Below are 26593 nucleotides of genomic sequence, written 5' to 3' on the forward strand. Positions count from 1 at the left end.
GCATGTGCTCTTTCTCAAAATAAACATTTAAAAAATAATAAATTCAGTAATACCAATAAATTTGTATTTTACTAATCAAAGCAACATCTAGTATGTTAGTCATTGTATTTAGTTTATTAGCACTAAATAGGTAAATTATACTGTTGATGTACATTTGGATTTTGGATTCTTGAACCTATTGTGATAATTCCACCGAGGATCGGTGGACAAAATAAAAATGACAGGGCTTGGGGCACCTGGGTGATTCAGTCAGTCAAGCCTCCAATTTCAGCTCAGGTCATGATCTTGCAGTTTGCGAGTTCGAGCCTTGCATCGGGCTCTGTGCTGACAGCTCAGAGCCTGAAGCCTGCTTCAGATTCTGTGTCTCCCTCTTTCTCTCTTCCCCTGCTCGCTCACACACTCTCTCACTCACTCTCTCTCCCTCTCTCTCTCTCTCTCAAAAATAAACAAACATTAAAAAAAATTTTTTTAGTGACAGGGCTTATTACATTTTATTTTATCTTTAACTTTTTAAAATGTTTGTTTATTTTTGAGAGACAGAGTGCACACGAGCGGGGGAGAGACAGATAGAGAGGGAGACACACAATCTGAAGCAGGCTCCAGGCTCTGAGCTGTCAGCACAGAGCCGAACGCCAGGCTTGAACTCACCAACCGTGAGATCATGACCTCAGCTGAAGTTGGATATTAACCAACTAAGCCACCCAGGCACCCCAACAGGGCTAATTTAAAAGATCATAGCTCAGGGCACCTGGGTGGCTTAGTTGGTTGAGTGTCAGACTCTTGATTTCAGCTCAGGTCATGAACTTGCAGTTTGTGGGATCAAGCCCAGTGTTGGGTTCTGCGCTGACAGTGCAGAGACTACTTGGAATTCTCTCTCTCCCTCTCTGCCCCTCCCCTGCTCTCTCTCTCTCTCTCTCAAAAACAAAACAAAAAAAAAAACCAAAAAACTTAAAAGATCATAGCTCAAGACTGCCAGCCTTAAAAGTAATGTTCTAGAAGCTAATTTAGGGAAAAAAATTTTATTTCTCTGTATTAATGAAATACAAAGAATAATTACTTCACAAGTATATCCAGCACCTCAAATGTACTGCCATTTTTCTGAGGCCAAAGTAATAAACCAGACTATAGCAGAAGCTACTCTAATTATCCCCTACTGTATTCCTCATCAACAAAGTCAGCCTCTCTTAGCCAATGTTTCTAAAAAACACAAAAATAGTCATTCAAATGTTTGCTGAAATGAAACTGGCTTGTGCGTAAGAGAGATGAGGCCTAGAGGAGCACTTGGCCAGGAAGAAAGAGCCGGTCACCCTAAGAGATAGTGGGGTAAATGAGGTTCATACATCTACAGGTTATTAGCATTGGAGACTTCATTATAAATGGGACATGAAATTGGCTAAGATCAATGAAGTGTAGAAATTATTTGTTGCTACAAATCCTGGGGACCCTTTGATGAGACCAGGTAAAAGGTGTAGAAAGCTTAGAAGGGATTAGGTCTTTTAAGGAAATTTATTTCATAATAAAAAAAGCTCGTTGAAGTCTCTAAGTAAACATTACTAATCTCATGTGTGGAGAATATGACATTTATATAAATGACAGCATCAAAGTATCTCCATGAAAATATTTATTAACTGCAAGGTAAAAGATACTATTAACTTTACTGTGGAGCAACCTGGCAGAAACCACCTTAATCAACAATCAAGGTCAACCTCACCTGCAATAATACATACTAACATCATGAATCCTATTGTAATAACACACTGAGAAGGACACAACATTTGCAGTATTCTTGCCTAAATCATATGACCTCAGTCCAATCATGAGAAAACATCAGAAAAGTCCAAATCAAAATTTGATAAAATAACTGATCAATATTCTCCAAAAATGTCAAAGTTACAAAAGACAAAGACTGAGGAATTTTTACAGAATGCAGGAGACTAAAGAAGAAAAGCACCTAAAATGCAATGTGAGAACCTAGATAGGCTCCTGGAACAAAAAGAACACTGGCAGACAAACTTGTGAAATTTGAAAAATGTCTTTAGTTATTAGTAGTATTGTACCAATACTAATTTCCTGGTTCTGATCATTGTACTATGGTTATATAAGATGATAACACTAGAGGAAGCCGGCTGAACTATTTTTGCAACTTTTCTGTAAGTCCAAAATTGGTTCAAAATTTAAAAAAAACTTTAAACTGTATAAATAATTCATTGAAGGAGATGGAACCTTGAACCCAACAGGGAACAGAGAGGTATTTGGAAGAATAAGATCTATATGCATAAAGGTAAGTGGACTAAGATTTACAGGAAAAGAGGAGACATTGACATAGTTTGTGATCCTGGTAAACTGGAGTCCAGTGAAGCCTTCATGTGAAATCTCTGGGTTTATTATGTTTAACATCACCGTATAGCAGTTAATGGGTTCTTCTATCAGTTCAGGAACCTGTTTCTCAGAACTTGATTTACCCAGAATGAACTATTAGAAAACGTTTTAAATCCACAAGAATAAGTAAATGTAAAAAAAAAGGGGGGGGGGGGGGTATTATGGTGATGGAATTATGGATTTTTTATACCCTTTTCTCTATTTTCTAAATTATCCATAATTCATGGATATATTATCTATAATTCATTATTTTCTTAAGTAAAACTAAAATTGGGATTTAAACTCATTTTCCCTAAAAATACAATGAAAGGATGCTGGACCAGAGGTAACCAATCACTGAAGACACCTAATATACTAAGAATATGAAAGCTGTTTAATAACTAGTAACTATTTCTTTTTAGAAACAGGGGGCTAGATTTGGATGTCTATTTCCTTTCATTCTATTCTCATTGTAACTGCTGCTAAGGTTCAGACCCTCACCACCTCTGGATCAAAGCACCACCTTACTGACTCATTGCCAAGCTTCCAATCCTACATGTAACTACAAGAGGACTCCTAAAATACCACATTACTCTCTTTCTCAAAAATCTTTAATGGCTCCCAGAAGGGACATTCTTTTGGCTAGAGAAAAATGGTACTTTTCTAATTCATAAAAGGGAAAATTAATGGATGGATTTTTTTACAAGTTTCTGTCCCATAATTTTTTGTCTTCCTATTCTAGTACTAATAGGGCAAAAACATGAACAAATAGCAAACTTAAAGAAAAAAAAAAAGCAGTTAACCAGACCTATTTTGACAGCTTTTTTTTCTTTTTTCTTTTAATATTTTTTTTTAAACGTTTATTTATTTTTGAGACAGAGAGAGACAGAGCATGAACAGGGGAGGTGCAGAGAGAGAGGGAGACACAGAATCCGAAACAGGCTCCAGGCTCTGAGCTGTCAGCACAGAGCCCGACGCGGGGCTCGAACTCACGAACCGTGAGATCATGACCTGAGCTGAAGTTGGATGCTTAACCGACCAAGCCACCCAGGCGCCCCTGACAGCTTTTTTTTCTTATTGACTCATTTTCATGATTGTGATTTTTATACTACATATTTTTATATACACATATTCTTCCAGTAAAATTAACTATTAATTTATAAAATGAATTCAATATGCCTGGCGCCTGCACAAAGTTTGAAAATTATTAGATCTTACCACTATTTCCAGCTACAACTTCTATTCTCTCATTCATTGATCAAAAATTTCACTGAGCACCTATTATGTGCCCCTCACTCATCCTCCACTCTAGGTAAGCTAGACTCTTTCTGTATAATGAATATGCTCTGTACTCTACTCCCTCAGCACCTTGGCTCTAATATTACCTCCACCAGGAGTGCCTTTCCTTTCTATTTCTTCTTGTTAAAAATCGTAAGTATCCTGCAATCAAAAGCTGCATCAAAAGCGTTCCCAGGGGCGCCAGAGTGGCTCAGTGAGTTAGATGATCTTAGATGACTCTTGATTTGGGCTCAGGTCATGACATCACCATTTGGGAAACTGAGCTCTCCCACCCTTCCCAGGACAGCACAGACCCTGGTTGGGATTTTCAATCTCTCTCTCTCTCTCTCTCTCTCTCTGCCCCTCCCCTGCTCATGCTATCTCTCTCTCCCTCCCTCTCTCTCTCTCTCAAAATGAATAAACTTTAAAATTTTTCTGGGGGAGCTGGATGTCTCAGTTGGTTAAGCGTGGGACTTTGGCTCAGGTCGTGATTCTCACGGCTTGTGTTCAAGCCCCGCCTTGGGCACTGTGTGGAAAGCTCGGAGACTGGAGCCTGGTCGGATTCTGAGTCTCAGTCTCTCTCTGTCCCTCCCCCGCTAGCTCGCACTCACTCTCTCTCTCAAAAATAAACATCAAAAAAATTTTAATTTCTTAAAAAATAAATAAATAAAAAGCATTCCCAGATTCCTTCTCTCTTTCACCTTTCCATTTTCACTTATTTCATCCTCTTCTGTGGTCTCAGAACATGTGGAACATTCCCTCATGTTACAGTTATTTGTGTACATGGACTATAGCATATATTCCTTAAGGGCATCTTTTTATTCCACACAAAGGTTGAATATATAGGCAGTGAATCGCTGAAAGTTTAATTGAAAGAGAACACTTTTTGTTTGAAGGGATAAGTACCTAGAACAACCAATTCCAACACCCTGATAAATTCTGACTTTCCTTAAATAAAAGAGCCCCCCAAATGCCCATATCTAGCTTGCGATACCGTAGGTTTTTTCTAATGGAGACTCTAACAATTGAATCAATATTTGCTTCTGATTCAAGCTTGAAAATAAAGAGATAAGCATCTACAACCATAAAAAAAGGCTAACCTATTTGTTGATTTATGGGCTAGTTATCTCAAACTCCCCAGTGAATACAGTTACTCAACTCAAACAATTTCCTGAGGGTTGGACTTTGGCAGCTTCAAATTATTACATCATGTACAACAACAAGAACTGTATGCTGATAAAAAATAGAAAGCCTTATTTTTCCTTTTATAAGAACTTAGAAAACTGTCATGTAAACAAATTTTCCAAAACCAATTAGAAAGAAAATACAAAGCCAAGAAGACATGTTTCACTTTGTTGTAACTGACAAACTCAGAAATGGCAGTTGCAGGCTACTTAGCCCATCCTTATAAGGATCCAGAGTTGTAAAGATGATTTACTGACTTCTGAGGGAAGGAGCATGATAGTACAGAGAACACAGTGGTTAAAAGTGCAGGCTCTGCAGGGCCAACTATATTGCATAACCTCAGGAAACACCATACTCACAGTGGAGATCCAAGGGGTACCATTCCCAGAGAACACAATGTGAATTATACAACTTAGGGTTCAGAGTTAGCAAAGTAGAACAGATCTGGACTCCACCACCTAACAACTAACAATTGTATCATCTTAACCAAGTTACTGAAGTCTCAGGCGCCTCATCAGTAAAATGGGATTAATAAATAACATCTAAATCATGGGATTGTTGTGGAGATTAAATGCAATAATGTATACATGTTTAATTAGCCTAGTACCTGGTATTAGTAAGTGAGGCATAAATGCTTTGATGATGATGATAAAGAATAAGATGAATCTACATTCCAATCCTGCTCTATGACTTTCAGGTCATTTACTACCTATAATATATATGATCTGCTGAGAGTATTCAACAAAATTATATATGCAAAATATTTAGGGCCAGGTACAAAATAGGAGCTCTGATTATGATTCCTAGGGAATTTGGGGGGACACCTGGCTGGCTCAGTTAGTAGAGCATGCAAACTCTCTAAAAAAATTTTTTTTAATGTTCTATTTATTTTTGAGAGAGAGAGAGAGAGAGAGAGAATGAACAGGGGAGGGGCAGAGAGAGAGAGAGAGAGAGAGAGACACAGAATCTGAAGCAGGCTCCAGGCTCTGAGCTGACAGCACAGAGCCTGACACGGGGCTTGAACTCATGAACTGCGAGATCATGACCCAAGCATAAATCAGAAGCTTAACCAACTGAGCCACACAGGCACCCCTAGAGCATTCAACTCTTGATCTCAGGGGTGAGTTTGAGTCCCACATTGGGCATAGAGTTTCCTTTAAAAAAAAAAAAGTGATCATGATGATTGGCCATCCCCTATATGTCTCTTCTTCCCTCTCCCTTTCTCTCTTACATGTACAAATACACATACATAAACTTAATGTAAAGTTGTATGACATTAAACTATAATTGTTAGCATAAACCCAAAGTCATATCAAAATGAAGGCAAATGTATTCTAAAAATAATGCATTCTGAATACAATTCACCTAGACTACTATAGTAACTTCCAAACCATTTTTCCCTTTCTAATCCCATCTATAAAATATTGCCAAAAGCAAACTCTAATCAATCACTATTTATGTAGCTTAGAAAACTTCAGTGACAAAATACAGTCAAAACTCCTTGGCCTTAAATGACCTTCTATAATCTTAACCCATGCATGTTTCCAACCTCATTTACCACTAATCCCCTTAAAACATACACACACACACAAAGTTTTCTGTGTATACTCAATAAGGAATACTACTTCCTTTCCCACTCCCATCTTCTCAGTCCTAATACAAGTAATCCTCTCCACTCAGCAAACCTGTTTGAAGAAGCCATTCTGCTGGCAATTTATAGCAATAGAGATTAATGATAGTCACACCCTATCAGGAAGGAGTAGTCATTTATATTAACTCATTTTCCAAAGGATTGTCTAAATATGGCTCCTTACCAATTGGGACATATTCCCTCCCTCCCTCCCAGGAACTTCATTCATCAGTACTTAACCAATATACCTGTACTTTATTAGAATACAATATAGGAAGTTACACTTCCTTACACCCAACAGATGCTCAATACTTACTAAGTTAAAGAATGAATGAAGAGCTAAGCTTTGTAAAACACATTTTTCAGTTTAGGGATTAATTCACTTGTAAGTATACCAAGTCATCTCTCTGTCTCTTCCCTGAATGTACTGCCTACATCATATCATACCTAAATCACACCTTCTGTTTCCAAAAGGTCTATGGAAGAAAGATACTCTGTGGCCAGAAGGACTAACACAATATTCTTTCTCAAACACACTGCTAATAGCACCAAACTAGTTAACAGCAGGGGTTAAAGGGAAGAGAATCCATAGCAATTGTATTAGGCTCCAACATGGCAAAATGATAACTATGAGTTGCATGAAGTTGCCCTATATTATCCTCTGGCTCGACAACTTAGAACTAGAGATTTTTTTCCCCTAATTTTTTAAACCCCTAAAGCTTCTTAATTTAAATGCTTGATTGCAATGATGCTCTATTTATGAATCATTATAAACACACCACTACCCCAATTCTTTCAGCACAAACAATAATAAAAGCATGATGGCTCTATCAACAAGAGGAAAATAGGGATGCCACTGACTATACTGGCTTGACTCATTTCTGCTGGGAGAACACTGGTACTGAATGGCACAAGCAACTCCAGTGACAGAGGCCAAGCACATGACTGGGAAAGTGACAGAGGATAGCAAGAAAAGAAGGGCATCTATAAAGAACCCCTCCTCAGGGTGCCTGGGTGGCTCAGTTGGTTAAGCATTTGACTCTTGATTTTGACTCGGGTCATGATCTCATAGTTCATGAGTTAGAGCCCCACATCAGGCTCTGTGCTGACAGTGCAGAGCCCACTTGGGATTCTCTGTCACCCTCTCTCTCAAAACCAAATAAATAAACTTAAAAAAAAAAAAAAAGCACCCTCCTCTATGGGAGCAGGAGGTGGAGGAATGGGCAGGGATCCACTGAAATCTACTCCAAAAACCTTCACAATACTCAAAAACATGCTACCAGACTCCAGGTTTTGAGCCAGTTAAAATCCTAGGTCTAACACAACTAAGAGACTTGCAGCAAAATATAGCTATAAAATTAGAATAGCAGTCAACACTTAATGAGCACCAACTCTGAGTTAGGCACCAGACGTCTGATATGCCCTTTAATTCCCGCAACGAATCTGCCAAATAGGGATTATTCTCATTTTGCAGGAAAAAAAAAAACAACAACAAAACCATGTTCCTTCTACCCATGTATGACTGCTGCTGACCAGAGGGATATTACTACTTACATGGCAGAATTATACTGGTAATAAGAAGGAAACGCAAAGTACTTAGCATAGGAACTAGCACCTGCCACATTGTAAAAACTCAGGAAATCATTACTGTACAAGTGCAACTATCACTTGAATAAATGACTCAATTGAACAGCAATAACATCCCATGAACAAGTTTTCCCTCACACTGTCTACCATAAATATTACTTTAATTAGCAATACTTTTGGAGAACTAAAGGTGTGCACATGTACAGCTTCTTAGCTGAGGATCAATACAATCCAAAGAAATAAAAAGCCCTTTATGAAAGTGATATCTGACTCAATGTGAACACTAAATATTAAATATTTTACTTTCAAAAGGATTATAGATCTCACACTTCAAGTGAGCAGCAGCTAATGAACAAATCTAACTTTCCAAAAAAATAATTCCCAGAAGCATCTGTTATCCTGAAGTACTCAGCAAACCATTTCCCAGAATTAACAACATATTACTATAATCTATAGTGAATTTTGCCAAAAACATTCTGCTGAGAGGAAAAAAGAATTACTCTGCTTCTGGAAGCAAATACTACTTTCCAGCTTATCCACAAAACAGATCTTTTCTTTGTTATTACTTTTATCAATATATTAATACTGAAAATATTTTAAAAATCACAAATAACCTTCTATTTGAAGGGAATTTAAAATACTAAACCTGTAACACTTACTTTAATCTTAATGAGCTCAAGAAAATCTATGAGAATTTTTTTTAACCAGTAATAAACATCAAATTTCCAAAGCTTTAATTGAAACAGAGAGAAGAGTAAAAAAACAAAACAAAACAAAACAAACAAACAAACAATCCAGAAGCCCTTCTAAAAGTAAAGAGAGTTCAACACCCTCAATTTCAAAGTTTAAACTTTTGCTATTCAGAGCAACACTTCACAAAGACCGACCAGACACAAAGACTGTATCCCTCCATCCACTCAGTTTTGCCACAAGCACAATACTCACCAGACAGCACGCTCAACCTCCAGCAATTCCAAGGGCGTCTGTGGGGTAAAGGATGGAGAAATGAGGAGGGTCAAGGAAAGAGCTAGAGGTGTGGGGAGGGAAGGGTATGGGAGGGAGGAGACAACTGCAGCTAGCAACAATGGGAAACTGTGAATCTAAACCACAAAGGCTTCCTGCAGAACAGGATAACAGGGGAAGGGCAATTCTTTCTACCACCTACCAGGAGCTCAGAACTGACAATTCATGATAAAGCTAAAAAGATGGAGCCTCCAATTAAATGTAAACAAGGTAAACTTAAGAAAGTAACCACAAATAACTTGAAAGGACATATCTCAAACTTCATAGAGGCTTAAGAAAAACAATTAGGAGACTGTTTTCTCTAGGGGCATTCCTGACGACAAAGGTCAGCAGTGTAACAATAAGGTTTGCAGGATAGCAGCTGCTTCCAAACGGAGGGCCAGCCCTAAAAAACATTCCTTTGCAGTACAGTCAAAAGGAGCACTAGAAGAAGACACATTTGTATTACCAAAACAATGTTACTGTTTAAATCCTTAATTCAGAATTCCAAGACCTGCAAAACTCCTCCTTAAACAAGACACTCTTAAAGAAAGTTATTGTGTGAACTGACCAGTTAGTTGAATTCCAGAATCAATTTTAAAATCCTTGGGATCTCAAAGGTTCCCAAAACCAAAGGCAAAGACAGTGAAAGATCTCCACCCCTCTCAGGGAAGAGGCCAAGTTATGTCACCAAGAACAAACAGCAGGCAGAGTCCTGCCCCTAAGCATGTGATCAGTCAGCCCAGAACTTACATTTGCAGGCAGGGCACAAAGGCCCCAGAGGACCAACACACACCCTTCTATGTATTACTCCCAGTTATAAAACAGCTTTATTGAAAGTTGTTGTTTTATAAGCATACTGATTAAAAAAAAATTCATCAGCAGAATCCCTGCCATATATGAAGGTCTGCTGTATTTCTTCTATAATTTGCAAGAAAATATATGAGTTGACTTATAAAAAGATTTAAGATTTATTAGTAAAATTAAACATATTCAGGCACTGCCCAAAACTAATTAAGCTCTTACATTTTAACAATACACTAAAGCATTCCTTTCACAGCAGGAAGCGTACCCAAATTAAAAAAAAAAAAAAAAGATACTGCTGTTCTTTTGCTAACCATTAGTATTCTAACAGGTCTCCTAGTGGTAGGTGGGGGTGGAGATGTCATTTCAAAGTGTGAAACATAGGCTTTCTACTAATCAGTGCTAACTGCAAAGAAAGAATGTACAAATAACAATGTCAAGCTCTCTAATCAAGTCATTCAGTGATGGTTATACATTTGTTGTGGGACTAATCAAATAAACTAGAGTACTGGGGCAGAGTTAACAAATCTTCAACCCTGGTTACAATTTAACCAGATAAATAACTTTACATATATTAGCCAGGCAAGGGAGGTGATCCACAGGAAAATCTCACCCTAACAGATTACAATCTCTTTTGAAACCACTCAGAAAATAATTCACATAAAACTCTCCTGTATAATTATACTCCACCTTGTCTAAGTTATTTTTTGACATTTCTTAATTCCTTTTCAAGACAGCACAAGAGGTTCTGTCTCACATAACAGAGACAACTCTCCGCCAACCACTGGGCCTCTCCACCTAAAATAAATTGAGTAACTACAGGTTTCTGCTATTTAAGTGCCAGACTGCCTGTAGGAAAGTTTTTGTGAGCATGATTGCTAGGTCAAGAGGGAGAGTGATATATATGGTTTCAGATGTCATGTTTAAATGTCCAGGGATCCTAAAGCTGGATGATTTTTGCTACAATAGTACTTTGTAAAACTGTACCTCAACAAAACTTGTCATATTGTTCAAGTACTATGTAAGGAGTGTTACACATAATACCCTACCTTTGACCATAATAAGCAAACACCTCAGGAAAAAAACATAAATATCATGAGCAGGGAGGAACTACCTCTAAGATGTGGACAAAGCAATCAAGAGAAATGGGGGGCAGGAGTCAATGGAAGAACACAGGCTAAAAAGTCCCTCTTGGTCTGATCTCACAACTTTTCATAATCGGTCTCCACTAGCAGGCAGGATAGGGTACAGCAGAATGTTCAATTTAATGAAAGAACATTTTGCTTCTCTTAAAGTCATAAAAGAAACAATTGCTCTAAGAAAAACCAAGGTGACTGCTCCTGAAGTAACCCCAAAGCAAAACCATTTTTGTTGGTTTTTATTCCTGAGATGCTAATGATAATGCTGATGTTGGCAGTAAAGGCAAGAGCTGAGTGGCTTCAGAGAAGCCAAACTGGAAAATAAAAGCCTCTTGATTCTAGCACTCCAGAGGGTAGTGAGGAAGTCTGTGAACTTTTAAATAAACTATGGAGGATTGACATGGGAAGCAGCAGGGTAGAGACTGCTTTATATCAAGTGGAAGCCCATAAAAACAGTAGCATTTGATCCCTGGGCTATATGCTGACAGGAAAAGAAAAAAAAAAACAGCTTAATACAAAGCTGTTAAACTGGAGTTATGGAAAATGAAACTAAGAAATGGACTTGATCTTAGTTAACAAGGAACACAAGAAAAAATATTCTAGCTTTTTGACTCTATGTTGTATGGAAGAATATACTGGAAAATCAATGGAAAACAAGAGAATCTATACATTTGATTTGTATCTAGTGGTTTTTTTTTTTTAGTTTATTTACTTATTTTTTTATTTATTTTGAGAGAGAGAGCGCGTGCATGGGTGCACGAGTGGGGGAGAGGCAGAGACAGAGAGAGAGAGAGAGAGAGAGAGAGAGTGAGAGAGAGAGAGAGAGAGAGAGAGAGAGAATTCCAAGCAGGCTTGGCACTGTCAGCCCAGTGCCCAACAAAGGGCTCAAACCCATAAACAGTGAAATCATGCCCTGAGCCAAAGTGAAGAGTCGGACACACAACTGACTGAGCCACCCATGTGTCCCTCTAGTTTTATTCTGAGATTTATTCACATCGTTGGTAAGTAGTGTGTATACCTTCAATATCTGGTTATTTCACTCAGGTACACATTATTGAGAAGAGGTATTACTGCAGACAAGAAAGAGATAAAAAAAAAAAAACTAATCCTAAGGACACATTTGAGAGAAACTTTGGCTGTTAAGCATAGTCCTAAGCAGTAAAACCATCCAAGAAAACTTCTGTGTATTTTTAACACAAATGGACTCTAAAAAAAGAGGAAAGTCAGTCAGGGACCCATTATTTGGGTCTCTGTTGTTATAATATCATCATTATTTAAATTCATATATTAGGGCAGGGCGGAAAAAAAATAAATAAATTCATATATTAAATTATATCTTGCATCTTTCTAAAAATTACCTCAAATAGCATTGTCATTATGAATATTAGCCAATATATCTCTAGAACAAGGACTTAAATTTTCTCAAAATAGACTGAAAGCTCCTAGAGAGCAGGAAGAATGTGAAATATCTTTCAAGTGCACTATAGGCATCACCTAATTCTAGTCTCACAGCAAACAGTAAAAAATATGAATCTGTCATTCTCTTTTAAACCTTAAACCTGCAAGTTTAAGGTATAATCAAAAAAGAAGAAAATGATGATGGGGAAGAAAGTTGACTAAATATTGAATGCCAGTAAAAGTTATGTTGGTAGCCTATTCCTGTTCCAGAGAAGATAAATTCAGATGATCTTATCAGACCACACAGATTTTGAACTTACTACTTCTGCAAATAGAGGAAGCCACTCAGGTCTAGTTATGATGCTTTTATACTAAGACTCTCCCTCCAATTTTCTCAAACCATATCTGATCCCTAATCCTGTATTTTTCTCATGTTCACCTGCTGTATTCTTATTCTAAACCTCTTCAAATCCTTAGACAACACAATCACTTCTAGAGCTCTTTCTTCTAGTGTTCTTACTCCAAATCTGTGAAGATTTGGGGCAGACACACAAGAGGAGTAAGGGACAAGTGGTGACAGTGTCAAAAGTCCAGGATGTCACAAACTAAAATGGGGAACTGGGGTGCCTGGGTGGCTCAGTCGGTTGAGTGTCCAATTTTGCCTCAGGTCATGATCTCGTGGTTTGTGGGTTCAAGCCCCGCATTGGGCTCTGTGCTGACAGCTCAGAGCCTGGAGTCTGCTTCAGGCTCTGTGTGTGTATGTGTCTCTCTCTGTCCCTCCTTTGCTCACACTGTCTTCTCTCAAAATAGATAAACAATTAAAAAAAACTAAAATGGGGAATAAACTGAAGAGCAATTTGCTCCTGGTTCTGATAACACCTCCCTTTGTCTCTGAAATGACTGTGTGCTGAAATAGAAGGTATCTCCTTAAAAGCCTTTAAGAAACAAATTGAACCATTATTTTCCAATAATTTCACTATTGGGCATTTACCCAAAGAAAACAAAAAGACTAACTTGAAAAGATACATGCAACCCCATGTTTACTGCAGCATTATTTACAATAGCCAAGATATAGAAGCAACCTGTGTCCATCAACAGGTGAATGGATAAAGAAAATGTGGTGTATACACACACACACACACACACACACACACACACACACACACGCTGGAATATTACATGACCATAAAAAAGATGAGGTTGTGCCATCTGAGACAAAATGGATGGACCTAGAGGGTATTATGCTAAATGAAATACAACTGAGAAAGACAAATACCATATGATTCCACTAATAAGTGGAATCTTTAAAAAAATGAATTAACAAAAAGCAGAACCAGACCTATAAATACAGAGAACAAACTAATGGTTGCTGGGAAGGGAAGCAAAATGTGTGAAGGGAAGAGGGAGACTTTCAGTAATGGAATGAATAAGTCATGGCAATAAAAGGCACAGCATAAGGAATATAGTCAATGATACTGTAATAGCAATGTAATGGGACAAACGGTAGCTACACTTGTGGTGAAAACTTGTTAAATCACTAAGTTATACACCTGAAACTAATGTAACATTATATATCAACTATACTCAAATAAAAGGAAAAGAGAGGCACCTGAGTGGCTCAGTTGGTTGAGCCTCCGACTTGGGCCCAGGTCATGATCTCACAGTTCACTAGTTTGAGCAGCCTGGAACCTGCTTCAGATTCTGTGTCTCCCACTCCCTCTCTCTGCCCCTCCCTGCCCACACTCTGGCTGTGTTTAATAAACGTTAAAAATATTGTTTAAAGGAAACAACAACAAAAGAACCAAATTGAGTTTACAGTTATGGTAAAATGTCAGCAGCATAATTTCTATTTTTTGCAATATTGTTTCCTGAATGGTTTTTTGTCTTCCCTAACAGTAGTGAAAGCCTCTGAGATTTCCACCATACTTCAGCAAACTTAAACTGATTTGGGGTGGAGTTACAAAAAATGTGTTAGGATGTACATGGTAAAATTTTCCCTATGTCCAACTGAACCTTAAATATCACAAAATTGTGCCAGGACAATTCAATGAGGAAAGAATAGTCTCATTAAAAAATGGCATTGAGGGATGCTTGAGTGGCTGAGTCAGTTGAGCATCCAACTCTCAATTTTGTCTCAAGTCATGATCCCAGGGTCGTGGGATGGAGCCCCACATTAGGCTCCATGTTGAGCACAGAGCCTACTTAAGATTCTTTCTTTCTCTCCCTCTGACCGCCTCTGCTGCTCACTCTCTCTATATATATAAATTTTTAAATTTTTTTTAAATTTTAAATGTTTATTTATTTTTGAGAGAGAGAACACAGCGGGAGAGGGGCAGAGAGAGGGAAACACAGAATCTGAAGCAGGCTCCAAGCTCTGAGCTGTAAGCATAACACAGCCCAAAGTGAGGCTCAAACCCATGAACCATGAGATCATGACCTAAGCCAAAGTCAGATGCTTAACCAACTGAGCCACCCAGGCACCCCAATAAAAAAAATATTTGATGGCCCTGAGGGGCACCTGGGTGGCTTAGTCGGTTAAGCATCTGACTCAATGTCAGCTCAGGTCTTGATCTCAGTCAGGGTCATGAGTTCAAGCCTTGTATTGGGCTCTAAGCTGGCTGTGAAGCCTACTTAAAAAAAAAAAAAGGCATTGGGGCACCTGGGTGGCTCAGTCGATTAAGCGTCCGACTTAGGCTCAGGTCATGATCTTACAGTTCGTGGGTTCGAGCCCTGCATCAGGCTCTGTGCTGACAGCTCAGAGCCTGGAGCCTTCTTTGGATTCTATGTCTCCCTCTCTCTGCCCCTTCCCCATTCACACTCTCTCTCTCAAAAATAAATAAACATTAAAAAAAAAAAAAAAGGCATTGAGGCAACTGGATATCCATATGCAAGAGAATGAACTTGGACTCCTATCACACACCACATGTAAAAATTAACTTAAAATGGGATCAGAGCACCTGGGTGGCTCAGTCAGTTGAGCATTTGACTCCTGATTTTGGCTCAGGTCATGATCCCAGGGTGGTGGGATCAAGTCCAGCACCAGGCTCTGTGCTGACAGAGCAGAGCCTGCTTGGGATTCTCTTTCTCCGATTCTCTCTCTGCCCTTTCCCTGCTTGCGTGTGTGTTCTCTCGCTCTCTTTAAAATATTAAAAAAGCAGGGGCACCTGGGTGGCTCAGTCAGTTAAGCGTCTGACTCTTGATCTCAGCTTGGGTCATGATCTCATGTTTCATGAGATTGGGCCCCATGTCAGGCTTTGTGCTGACAGCACAGAGCCTACCTGGGATTCTCTTTCTTTCTCTTTCTCTCTCTCTCTCTCTCTCAAGATAAAATAAAGTTAAAAAAATAAAATACTAAAAAAACAAACATGGCACATTCAAAATGGGGTCAAGTATCTGGGGCACCTGGGTGGTTCAGTCCATTGAGCGTCTGACTCTTGATTTCATTCAGTTCAGGTCATGATCTCACAGTTCATGAGACTGAGCCCACAATGGACTCTGTGCTGACAGCATGGAGCCTGCTTAGGATTCTCTCTCCCTCTCTTTCTCTCTGCCCCTCCCTCTCTCAAAATAAATAAACTTTTTATAAAATGGGGTCGGGGTACCTGGGTGGTTCAGTCAGTTGAGCATCCAACTCTTGATTTCAGTTCAGGTTATGGCCTCACAGTTGGTGAGTTCAAACCCCACATCAGCCCTACTGACAGTGCAGAACCTGCTTGGGATTCTTCCTCTGTCCCTCTCTCTCTGCCCCTCACATGCTCTCTCTCAAAATATATAAAAAAAAGGAAATTCAAAATTCAAAAATGTGGTCAAATATCTAAATGAATGAGCTAAAACTGTAAAACTTTTAGAAGGGGAGCCTGGGTGGCTCAGTCAGTTACATGTCAACTCTTGATTTTGGCTCAGGTCTCACAGTGGTAGGATTAAGCCCAAGTCAGGCTCCGCACTGGGCATGGTGTCTGCTTGAGATTCTCTCTCTCCCCCTCCCTCTGCCCCTACCCTGCTCATGCAGGCATGCACTCGCATACACACATGCACATGTTCTCTCTCTCTCTCAAAAAATAAAAAACCCGTACACGAATGTTCATAGTAGCGTTATTCATAATAGCCAAAAAGTAGAAACAATCCAAATATACACCATCTAATGAATGGATAAATTGTGGTATATTCATACAATGGTACAGTATTCAACCAACCATTATTAGAATGAAGTACTGGACACCTGGGTGGCTCAGTTGGTTAAGCGTCCGATTTCGGCTCAGGTCATGGTCTCACAGTTCTTGAGTTCAAGCCCCACGTCAGGCTCTGTGCTGACAGCTCAGAGCCTGGAGCCTGCTTCAGATTCTGTGTCTTCCTCTTTCTCTGCCCCTCCCCTGCTTGTGCTCTGTCTCTCTCTCTCTCAAGAATAAATAAAACACTAGAAAAAAAATTTTTTAAAGAATGAAGTACTAATATATGCTACAATCATATATGAACATTGAAAGCATGCTAAGTGAAAGAAGCCAATCACAAAAGACCACTTATCTCATGATTCTAATTATATGAAATGTTCAGAATAGGCAAATTATAGAGACAGAAAGCAGCTGCATAGGGCTGAGAGGAGGTGTGAAGGAAATGGAAAGTGACTATAATAAGTATAGCATTTCTTCTAGGGGTGATAAAAATGTTCTAAAATTGATGTGGTGATGGTTGTTCCATGCTGCAAATATATTAAAAACCATTGGGGGTGCCTGGGTGGCTCCATGAGTTAAGTGTCCAACTCGGTTTCAGCTCAAGTCATGATCTCGCAGTTCCTGGGATTGAGCTCTACCTCAGGCTCTGCGCTGAGAGTGCAGAATTTGCTTGGGATCCTCTGTCTCTCCTCTCTCTCTGCCCTACTTCCCCCCAAAATAAATAAATAGACTTAAAAAAAAACCACTGAATTGTACACTTTAAATGGGTGACTTGTCTCGTATGTGAATTGTATCTCCGTAAAGATGTTTTTCAAGAAATCATGCTTTCTCTTTTTAAAAACAAGGACACTATTTCATGTCTGTGGTTTAAATTAGGTCCCAACAAACAGCAGCAGCTGCCACCTGGTAAAACAAGATGGCTTCAAATGCTTGGCAAACAATTTCTATGTGTATGAGATTTTGAACAGCTGTTTTTAAAGAATACATAAGCAAAGAAAATCAGTCTGTCGTACATTCTTACATTCTGACATTGTCATTTAATTCAGGACAGAATGCAATCACTATTTTCCCTACATCAAGAAACCAACAGTAATACTATTGATTACACATATGTCCAAAATGGATGGAGACAGATAATTCACTTTGACAAAAATAAGGCTGAAAATGCCATCAAAATGGCAAGCAGCAAAAGTCAGAGTACATATCTTCTGTTCATGTGGAAAGACTGAACAGATGAACAAAGCAGACTGAAGTGATACTTGGTGGGCATACTTATTGCTAAACAATTACAAACATTCCCCCATCTGTCTATAGAAATCCTTCCTGATGCTTCTTGGGCATATTTCCCTAGAGTACTCCCTCAGAAGCTGATTTAAAACCATCTGTTTGATAAACAATTTGACTATTTCTAGGATGCACAGAAAACAGAGAGCTACCTTTGGTGGGTGAAAAAAGGGCAGAAGGAAAAAAAAGAAGGGCAGATATTTACCTTCATTAAAGAGACATAAGTACTACTGGGAATGCCACTCTGGAAAACAGCATGGAGGTTCCTCAAAAAACTAAAAATAGAACTACCCTATGACCCAGCAATTGCACTACTAGGCATTTATCCACGGGATACAGATGTGCTGTTTCAAAGGGACACATGCACCCCCATGTTTATAGCAGCACTATCAACAATAGCCAAAGTATGGAAAGAGCCCAAATGTCCATTGATAGATGACTAGATAAAGAAGATGTGGTATATATACACAATGGAGTATTACTCAGCAATCAAAAAAAAAAAATGAAATCTTGCCATTTGCAACTACGTAGATGGAACTGGAGGGTATTATGCTAATTGAAATTAGTCAGAGAAAGACAAAAATCGTATGACTTCACTCATAGGAGGACTTTAAGAGACAAAATAGATGAACATAAGGAAAGGGAGACAAAAATAATATAAAAACAGGGAAGGAGACAAAACAGAAGAGACCCATAAATATGGAGAATAAACTGAGGGTTACTGGAGGGGTTGTGGGAGGAGGGGATGGGATAAATGGATAAGAGGCACTAAGGAATCTACTCCTGAAATCATTGTTGCACTATATGCTAACTAATTTGGATGTAAATTTAAAAAAATAATAAAATAATAAAATTTAAAAAAATAAAAGAGAGACATAAGTACTACTCCTGAGTTGGTGATACAAACTGGAAACAGGGAAAAAGGGAGACATGGCAGCACATGATGGTTTGGGAAAGGAAATCACACCTTTGTGACAATTTATTTCCTTTCCTTTTTTTTTTTTTTTTTAAGTAGGCTCTATGCCCAACGTGGGGCTCATACTCATGAACCCAAGACCAAGAGCCAGATGCTCCACTGACTGAGCCAGCCAGGCTTCCCAATTTATTTCCTTTTCTTAAACAAGCAAAGACTTTAAATGTGCAGTTCACAGAAGGAAAAAAAAAGATGACAATAAAGACAGGAAAAATGTCCTATCCAATTTTTAAAATGCAAAACAAAAATGGGCACCTTGGTGGCTCGGTCAGTTAAGCAACTGACTCTTGATTTCAGCTTAGGTCATGATCTCACAGCTCATGGGATTGAGCCCCGTGTCAGGCTCTGCGCTAACAATATGAGGCCTACTCAGGATTCTCTTTCTCTCTTTCTCTGCCCCTCCCCTGCTCATACTGTCTCTGTCTCTTTCTCTCTCTCACTCTCAAAATAAATTTTAAGAAAACATTTTTTAAAAAAGAAAGATACATATCATTTTTCAGATCTCATATTGCCAAATGTTTAAAAGTTGGATAAAATCAGTGTAGGTGAGGATGCAGAGAAGGATACATTTTCATTTAGTCTTGACAGGAATAAAAAAATTTTGGCAGTATTTCTCAATTTTAAATGCTTATATATTTGTTTCAGCAATTCAACTTCTAGAAATTTACCCTGCAGTCAATGGATAACGTAAATGGATAAATGTAAGTGGATATTTATAGTTCTACTGTTTGTAATAAAAACTAAGTATCTTTCAATAGGGACTGGTTAAATTATGGTAAGTCTTATTTGGGAATATTTACAGAGGAAATAATATGTATAGGATTTACTTCAAAATAATCACATGTTGACTAGTAAAGAGGGAGTATAGATAAAATACAATTGACCATGAAGTCAGTAATTTTCACTTCAGAAATTCAATAATTTTCATGAAGTTGGTGATGGGTACATGGAGGCTCACTATACTCTCCTTATTTTTGTATATGTTCAAAATTTTCCATAATAAATCTTATTTTATTTATTTGAGAGAGAGCATGTGCACGAATGAGCATGGGAGGGGCAGAGAGAGAAGGTGAGAGAGAATCCCAAGCAGGTGCTGTGCTGTCAGTGGAGAGCCCCATGTGGGGCCTGATCCTACAAACCATGAGATCATGACCTAGCCAAGATCAAGAGTCAGTCGCTTAGCCAACTGAGCCACCCAGGTACCCCAAAATTTTCCATAATAAAAATATACAAACCAGGGCACCTGGGTGGCTCAGTTGGCTAGGCATATGGTTCTTGGTTTCAGCTTGGGTCATGATCTCATGGTTGGTGGGTTCAAACCCTGCATTGGGCTCTGTGCTGGCACCTCGGAGCCTGCTTGGGATCTTCTCTCTCTCCCTCTTTCTGCCCCTCCCCTGCTCACTTGCACATGCTCTCTTTTTCTTTCTCAAAATAAATAAATAAACTTTAAAAAATATATACATAAACCTATGAAACAACCTCACCGAAGATACTGAATAAAGGTACTGACGTAAAAAACTTTGGAAATTACTGGAGTCCGTAAAACTAAAAGCCCATGGAACTGCACATTAGCATCGTACCCTTGCTAATGAAGCTGTTTCCCTCAGGTGTACAGGTTAACAATTCTGAAACCATTACACATGTTTACTGGACCTGAACAATTAGGTAAATGAATGACGGATAGTAGAAGGTTTCTCACTTTTGGAATGGGAAATTACAGATAAGCAGGAAGAAAAGGATAAAATGTTCCATTCGGTAATGAATTAGAGTTAGAATATTAACTTGTGTTTAACTTAATAAAAATACAGATGGTTACACCTACAAATATTTTTATGTATGCATATACACATACATTTACTTACTTTGTCAGCTGAGAGTGCTTAGAATCAGTGACACCCCAGTTGTAAAAACCACACCTGAAGCCAAGAATCTTAGTTTTTAATACCACTCTCCAATAAAACAAACCAAGGTTCTGTGAAGAAATGGCTAATTCCAGGACTGGGACAGGAAATATACAAGATGAGCCTGAGCATCTTATAATGTCAGAAGGTAAGGAAATGTTAAAAACAAAACAAGAATCCTAAAGTGACAGAAGTATATTAAAGGGACACAGGAGACAAACCAAATGAACTACCAAAAGCCAAATCTGATTTTAGCCTAAAGTACAAAATAAATATCTATGAGTCCACACTGATATAAGGAAATGATTAAATAAACAAATGGAGAACAAATCTCCCTTGCATAAGAATTCCAAATAATTTATATAAATATTCCAACTGCAAGCATGGGGACCATAAATCCCACTCCTTAAGTGTATGGAGATCTCCCTCCAAAAAGTACAGCATGAAAGAAGGGAAGACAGTACCTTTAGTGGAGAAACCTGACAACCTCAGCCAGGTGATTAAGGTCATTATCAACAATGATACATCATGTCAATAATGTATACCCTTGAAATGATGTGATGAGAATATCTCTGTATCTCTGGGATCCTCCACCCATGAAAATTAATAAAGGGACACCTCAATAAGTGCACTCTGGATGCTAGAAGAGTAGGCTGTAAGGGAGAGTTGCACCACTCAATGTCAATTACAGTAAGAATTGTCCATTACAGACCCAACAAGAGAATCATCATAAGGAAAAAATCCTTAATTATAGTTCCCAACAGAGAAAGATGTACATTGTATCTCCTACAAAAAATCTACTAACTCTGCAATTCAGCCAATGGAAAATCCTCCTAAACTCTAGTTTTCCAATGGACTTTCATTCCAAACAACCTCTCACAACTTCCTCTTTTTCCATAAAATAATGTTCCTCTCCTTTGTTTGTGGGATTTGCCTATGGCTTTACCATAGCTTGCATGGCCTGAATTGCAATTCTCTGTTATTCCAAAATAAATCCATTTTTGCTGGTAAAATAAACTCTTTCATTTTTAAGGTTAACACACTTAAAAACCCATAACCTCAATCTAATTATAAGAACAGCATCAGCCAAATTCCAACAGAGAAGCACCCTAATACTCCTCAAAACTGTCAAGGTCAAGGGGGACCTTGGTGACTCAGTCAGTTAAGTGTCCACTTCTTGCTTTTGGCTCAGGTCATGATCTCACAGTTTCTGGGATGAGCCCCACATCGGGCTCAATGCTGACAGTGCAGAGCCTGCTTGGGATTCTTTCTCCCTCTCTTTCTGTCCCTCCCTGACGTGTATGCAATCACACTCTCAAAATAAACATTAAAAAAAAAATGTTATGGTCATCAAAAATAAGGAAAGTGTGAGAAGCTGTGACAGCCAAAAAGAGCCTAAGGAGACATGACTGGTAAATGTAATGTGGTATCCTGGATGGGCCCCTGGGACAAAGAAAAGACATTAGATAAAAGGTGAGGAAATTTTAAATGGTTAGTAATAATGTATCAATATTGTTTCGTTAACTGTAATAAATCTACTCTAAGCTGTTAATAATAATGAATACTGGATGAAGAAGTATATGGAACCCTCTACCATCATTTCAATTTTCTGTAAATCTAAAACTGTTCTAAAAACAGAACCTGTTTTAAAGTTTATGAAAAAGGATAGGAAGTTATTAAAAATCAGTAGTATATTTTTTAAAAATCTCATGCAAATGAAAAATTACATAACAGAAAAAAAATAAATCTCACGCAAATAATTTCTACTGTATACACTACTCCAAAAAGGATATATCCCAGTGAAATACTATCTCATGGGAACTAGCCCAGATAAAGATTATAAAGATATTAAGAGTATGTTTTTGGGGGGTGCCTGGGTGGCATCTGACTTCAGTTCAGGTCATGATCTTGCAGTTCATGAGTTCAAGCCCCATGTCAGGCTCTGTGCTGTCAGCTCAGAGCCTGGAGCCTGCTTCAGATTCTGTGTCTCCCTCTCTCTCTGCCCCTCCTCTGCTTGCGCTCTGTCTCTGTCTCTCAAAAATAAATAAATTTTAAAAAAAGGGAATATGTTTTTTGGCTTTCTGGAGGTAATGACCTTCCCATGAGAACATGCCCTTCATGAAGTACATCTTCCACCAGTCCCCAGAAGAGGAGAAGAGGAAACACAAGAAGTGCCTACTGCAGAGCCTCAACTCCCGCTTCATGGATGTGAGGTGCCCACAGTGCTACAACATTACCACCATCTTTAGCCATGCACCAACAGTAGTTTGTGTGTTGGCTGCTCCACTGTCTTCTGCCAGCCTACAGGAGGAAAAGCAAGGCTTACAGAAGGATGGTCCTTCAGACAGAAGCAGCACAAAAAGCACCCTGAATCAAGATGAGTGGGAAACTATCTCAAATAACACATTTTAGATTTTTTAAAAAGAATATTTTGGGGGCGCCTGGGTGGCTCAGTCAGTTAAGCAGCCGACTTCGGCTCAGGTCATGATCTCGCGGTCCGTGAGTTCGAGCCCCGCGTCGGGCTCTGTGCTGACAGCTCAGAGCCTGGAGCCTGTTTCAGATTCTGTGTCTCCCTCTCTCTGACCCTCCCCGGTTCATGCTCTGTCTCTCTCTGTCTCAAAAATAAATAAACGTTAAAAAAAATTTTTTTTAAAAGAATATTTTTTAATTATAAAACAGAGTCTGGTTTAGGGAATATTATTACATTTTTACTAAGTGCTCTATGCACAGACAGGACAAATTAGAGGACATTAGAATTTATTCCCCCTTATGATTAGAAGGAAACAAAGATTCTCTGATGTTCAGCATGATTATACTTACATTATATGATAATGTAGTCCCCACAAATAATGTAAATGAAAATTTGGTATATTTTAAATGCAATAAAAAAGGTTGCTCTTTAAAGACCGTTGATGAATTATTTTAATGTTTATTTATTTTTGAGAGAGAAACAGAGAGAGAGAAAGCATGCACCTGAGAAAGCAGGGAGGGGCAGAGACAGAGCTGGGAAAGAGGATCTGAAAGCGGGCTCTGTGCTGACAGCAGACAATCCAATGCAGGGCTTGAACTCACAAACCACGAGATCATGACCTCAGCCGAAGTCTGATGCTTAACCAACTGAGCCACCCAGGTGCCCTGATGAATTATTTTAAAAAGCAAAATCTCCTTTTTATTTCTTTTGTAAATTTGATATCCACATAAAAAAGGTATATAAATATTTAAAGAAGAGCAAATGATGATGAATAGAATAAGAAGAATGAAGTAAGGCTATTCATTTCATTTGATCTTTAACAATTCTATACTGAACTTCTCATCTCCTCATAAGCTATATCTTAAATACTTCAGCTCATTACTTACTGAGCCTACTTACTACTGTAAGCCAGATATAGTGCTAATATTAGAGAGGCAAAGATGACGAAAATCAGGGGAACTTCAAAGTGTTCACTGTCTAAATAAGGGAAAAAGAAAAACTATAACAGTGAACATGTCCCTTGGAAAGTCTGTAAAGGCTTTCTAGAGGAAGTTATTAATAGTAGAATTGGGTTTTAACATTATTGTATAATAAAGAATTTGGCTGGTCTTTGTGCCTGGTTCCTGGGAGGTAAGCCTCTAAACCTTTGGGGCCGCCTGGGTGGCTCAGTCCATTAAGCATCTGACTCTTAGTTTCGGCTCAGGTCATGATCTGGTGATTTGGTGAGTTCAAGCCACAGAGCCCCACATTGGGCTTCTGCACTGGCAGCGCAGAGCCTGCTTGGGATTCTCTACCTCTCTCTGCCCCTTCCCCATTCGCACACTCTCTGTCTCTCTCAACTAAAATAAAACTTAAAAAATAACATCTATTTATTTTTGAGAGACAGAGCGTGAGCAGGGAAGAGAGAGAGACACACACAGAATCTGAAGCAGGCTCCAGGCTCTGAACTGTCAGCACAGAGCCCAAGATGGGGCTCGAAACCATGGACCACGAGATCATGACCTGAGCCAAAACCAAGAGTCAGATGCTTAACCAACTGAGCCACCCAGATGCCCCCCTAATTCTTATTTTAAAATGTTAGAAGTGACTCAATTTTTTCTTCTAACAAAAAATATTTTTATTGTAAAAAAAAATGGAATATACAAATAAGGAAAAATGAAGAAGTAAATACCCTAGAATATTCCTTCCCAAAGATTATGTTAACTAGATTCACATCATGGTATAATGCCATATAATCTCTCTGACCTTTTAAATCTTTTTAAGTTTTGGGGCACCTGGGTGGCTCAGTTGGTTAAGCATCTGACTTCACCTCAGGTCATGATCTCATGGTTCATGAGTTCAATCCGCACATCAGGCTCTGTGCTGACAGCTCAGAGCCTGGAGCGCACTTCAGATTCTGTATCTCCCTCTCTCTCTGCCCGCCCCCCCCCCCCATAAACATTAAAGAAAAATTTCTTTAATTTTTTAAAGGTTATTTATTTTTGAGACAGATTTTACTTTTTTATTTTTTAATTTTCAAGTTAGTTAACATACAGTGTAGTCTTGGCTTCAGACTAGAACCCAGTGATTCATCATTTACATATAACACCCAGTGAGATTTTACTGTTTTTAAGTAATGTCTACGCCCAACGTGGGGCTTGAATTCACAACCCTGAGAGCAAGAGTCACATGTTCTACCAACTGAGCCAGCCAGGCACCCCCATATAGGTAAATTTTTTTTTATTCATGCATTCATTCATTTACTCATTCACTTATTTTTTTTTTTTTTTATTTATTTACTTTTGAGAGACAGAGAGAGAACAAATAGGGGAGGGGCAGGGAGAGAGAATCCCAAGCAGGCTACGCACTGCCAGGGCAGAGTCTGATTCACAGCTGAAACCTAGGAACCATGAGATCATGACCTAAGCTGAAATCAAGAGTTGATGTTTGGGGTGCCTGGGTGGCTTAGTCGGTTGAGCGTCCCACTTCAGCTCTTGGTCATGATTTCACGGTTCCCGAGTTTGAGCCCTGCGTTAGGCTCTGTGCTGACAGATTAGAGCCTGGAGCCTGTTTCGAATTCTGTGGCTCCCTCTCTGTCTCTGCCCCTCCCCCACTCATGTTCTGTCTATCTCCTTCTCTCTCTCTCAAAAATAAACATTAAAAAAAAAAAGAGCTGACGTTTAACCAATTGAGCCACCCAGGCACCCTTTTAATTATTTATTTAAGATTTTATTTCTACTTTTTATTATATTTATTACTTAAAAATAAATCATCTCTATACCCAACATGGGGCTTGACCCAAGATCAAGAGTTACATGCTGCATGCTCTCCTGACTGAGCCAGCCAGGTGCCCCTATATGTAAAATTTTCAAACACACAGAGCACTACTATATATTAGTTGTGGATACATTTTATATGTATACAAAATTATAAAAAATGGAAATATGTGAATTAAACCCATTTACCTCTACTCCCTCCTAAATTAAGTCTTCACTATAAATAAGAGTAAAGTAATACAAAAGGTAAAAATCCACAAGGACAAAGAAACTGGGAACGTAAATGACTGAAGGAGTAGAATTTAAACAAAATATTAGAAGCTGGAAAGCAGATAAATGTGTGGTAATTGATTAACATACCAGTGTAAGAACCAGAGGGTAAATGTTGGCAAACAGAAGTATACATACTCCTACTACATAACCCAGGAAATGCTCAGGAATTGGATCTTTGCAGAAGGGAATGTGGGGTGGAACTTAAAAATGGAAAAGCAATTTAAAAATGTGTTTAAGAAGCAGTTAGATGCTTCAAATTCTGTCTTTCAACCCAATACAGCCAGGCAAATGCTCTGAAGACTTTAGGTTTACTTTCTGAAGTATAAACCAGAGAGGGTGTGATTGTGGGACATTAGACACAGCTAACCTGCGTGAGATGCCTTATT

The 26593-nt window shown here is 38.7% G+C and overlaps 1 protein-coding gene across 22 annotated transcripts in view; it reads right to left on the reverse strand.

Moving 5' to 3' along the window:
- USP54 (ubiquitin specific peptidase 54) overlaps nt 1–26593 on the reverse strand; it is a 133864-nt gene that overhangs the window by 76315 nt on the left and 30956 nt on the right. For 3 of the 22 annotated variants that reach the window (XM_053909561.1, XM_053909559.1, XM_053909555.1), the window contains exon 1: nt 8984–9154. The exons of 4 other annotated variants lie outside the window; for them this stretch is intronic. The gene's annotated coding sequence lies outside the window, so the exon portion shown is untranslated. Of the gene's footprint in view, nt 1–8983; nt 9167–9203; nt 9223–9611; nt 9701–26593 lie in introns of those variants that run through there. 15 more of the 22 variants (XM_053909550.1, XM_053909551.1, XM_019444529.2 and 12 more) reach the window with 11 other exon arrangements.

The sequence above is a fragment of the Panthera pardus genome, unplaced genomic scaffold (assembly GCF_024362965.1).
Source record: "Panthera pardus isolate Hobbes unplaced genomic scaffold, ASM2436296v1 HiC_scaffold_22, whole genome shotgun sequence".
Taxonomy (NCBI): domain Eukaryota; kingdom Metazoa; phylum Chordata; class Mammalia; order Carnivora; family Felidae; genus Panthera; species Panthera pardus.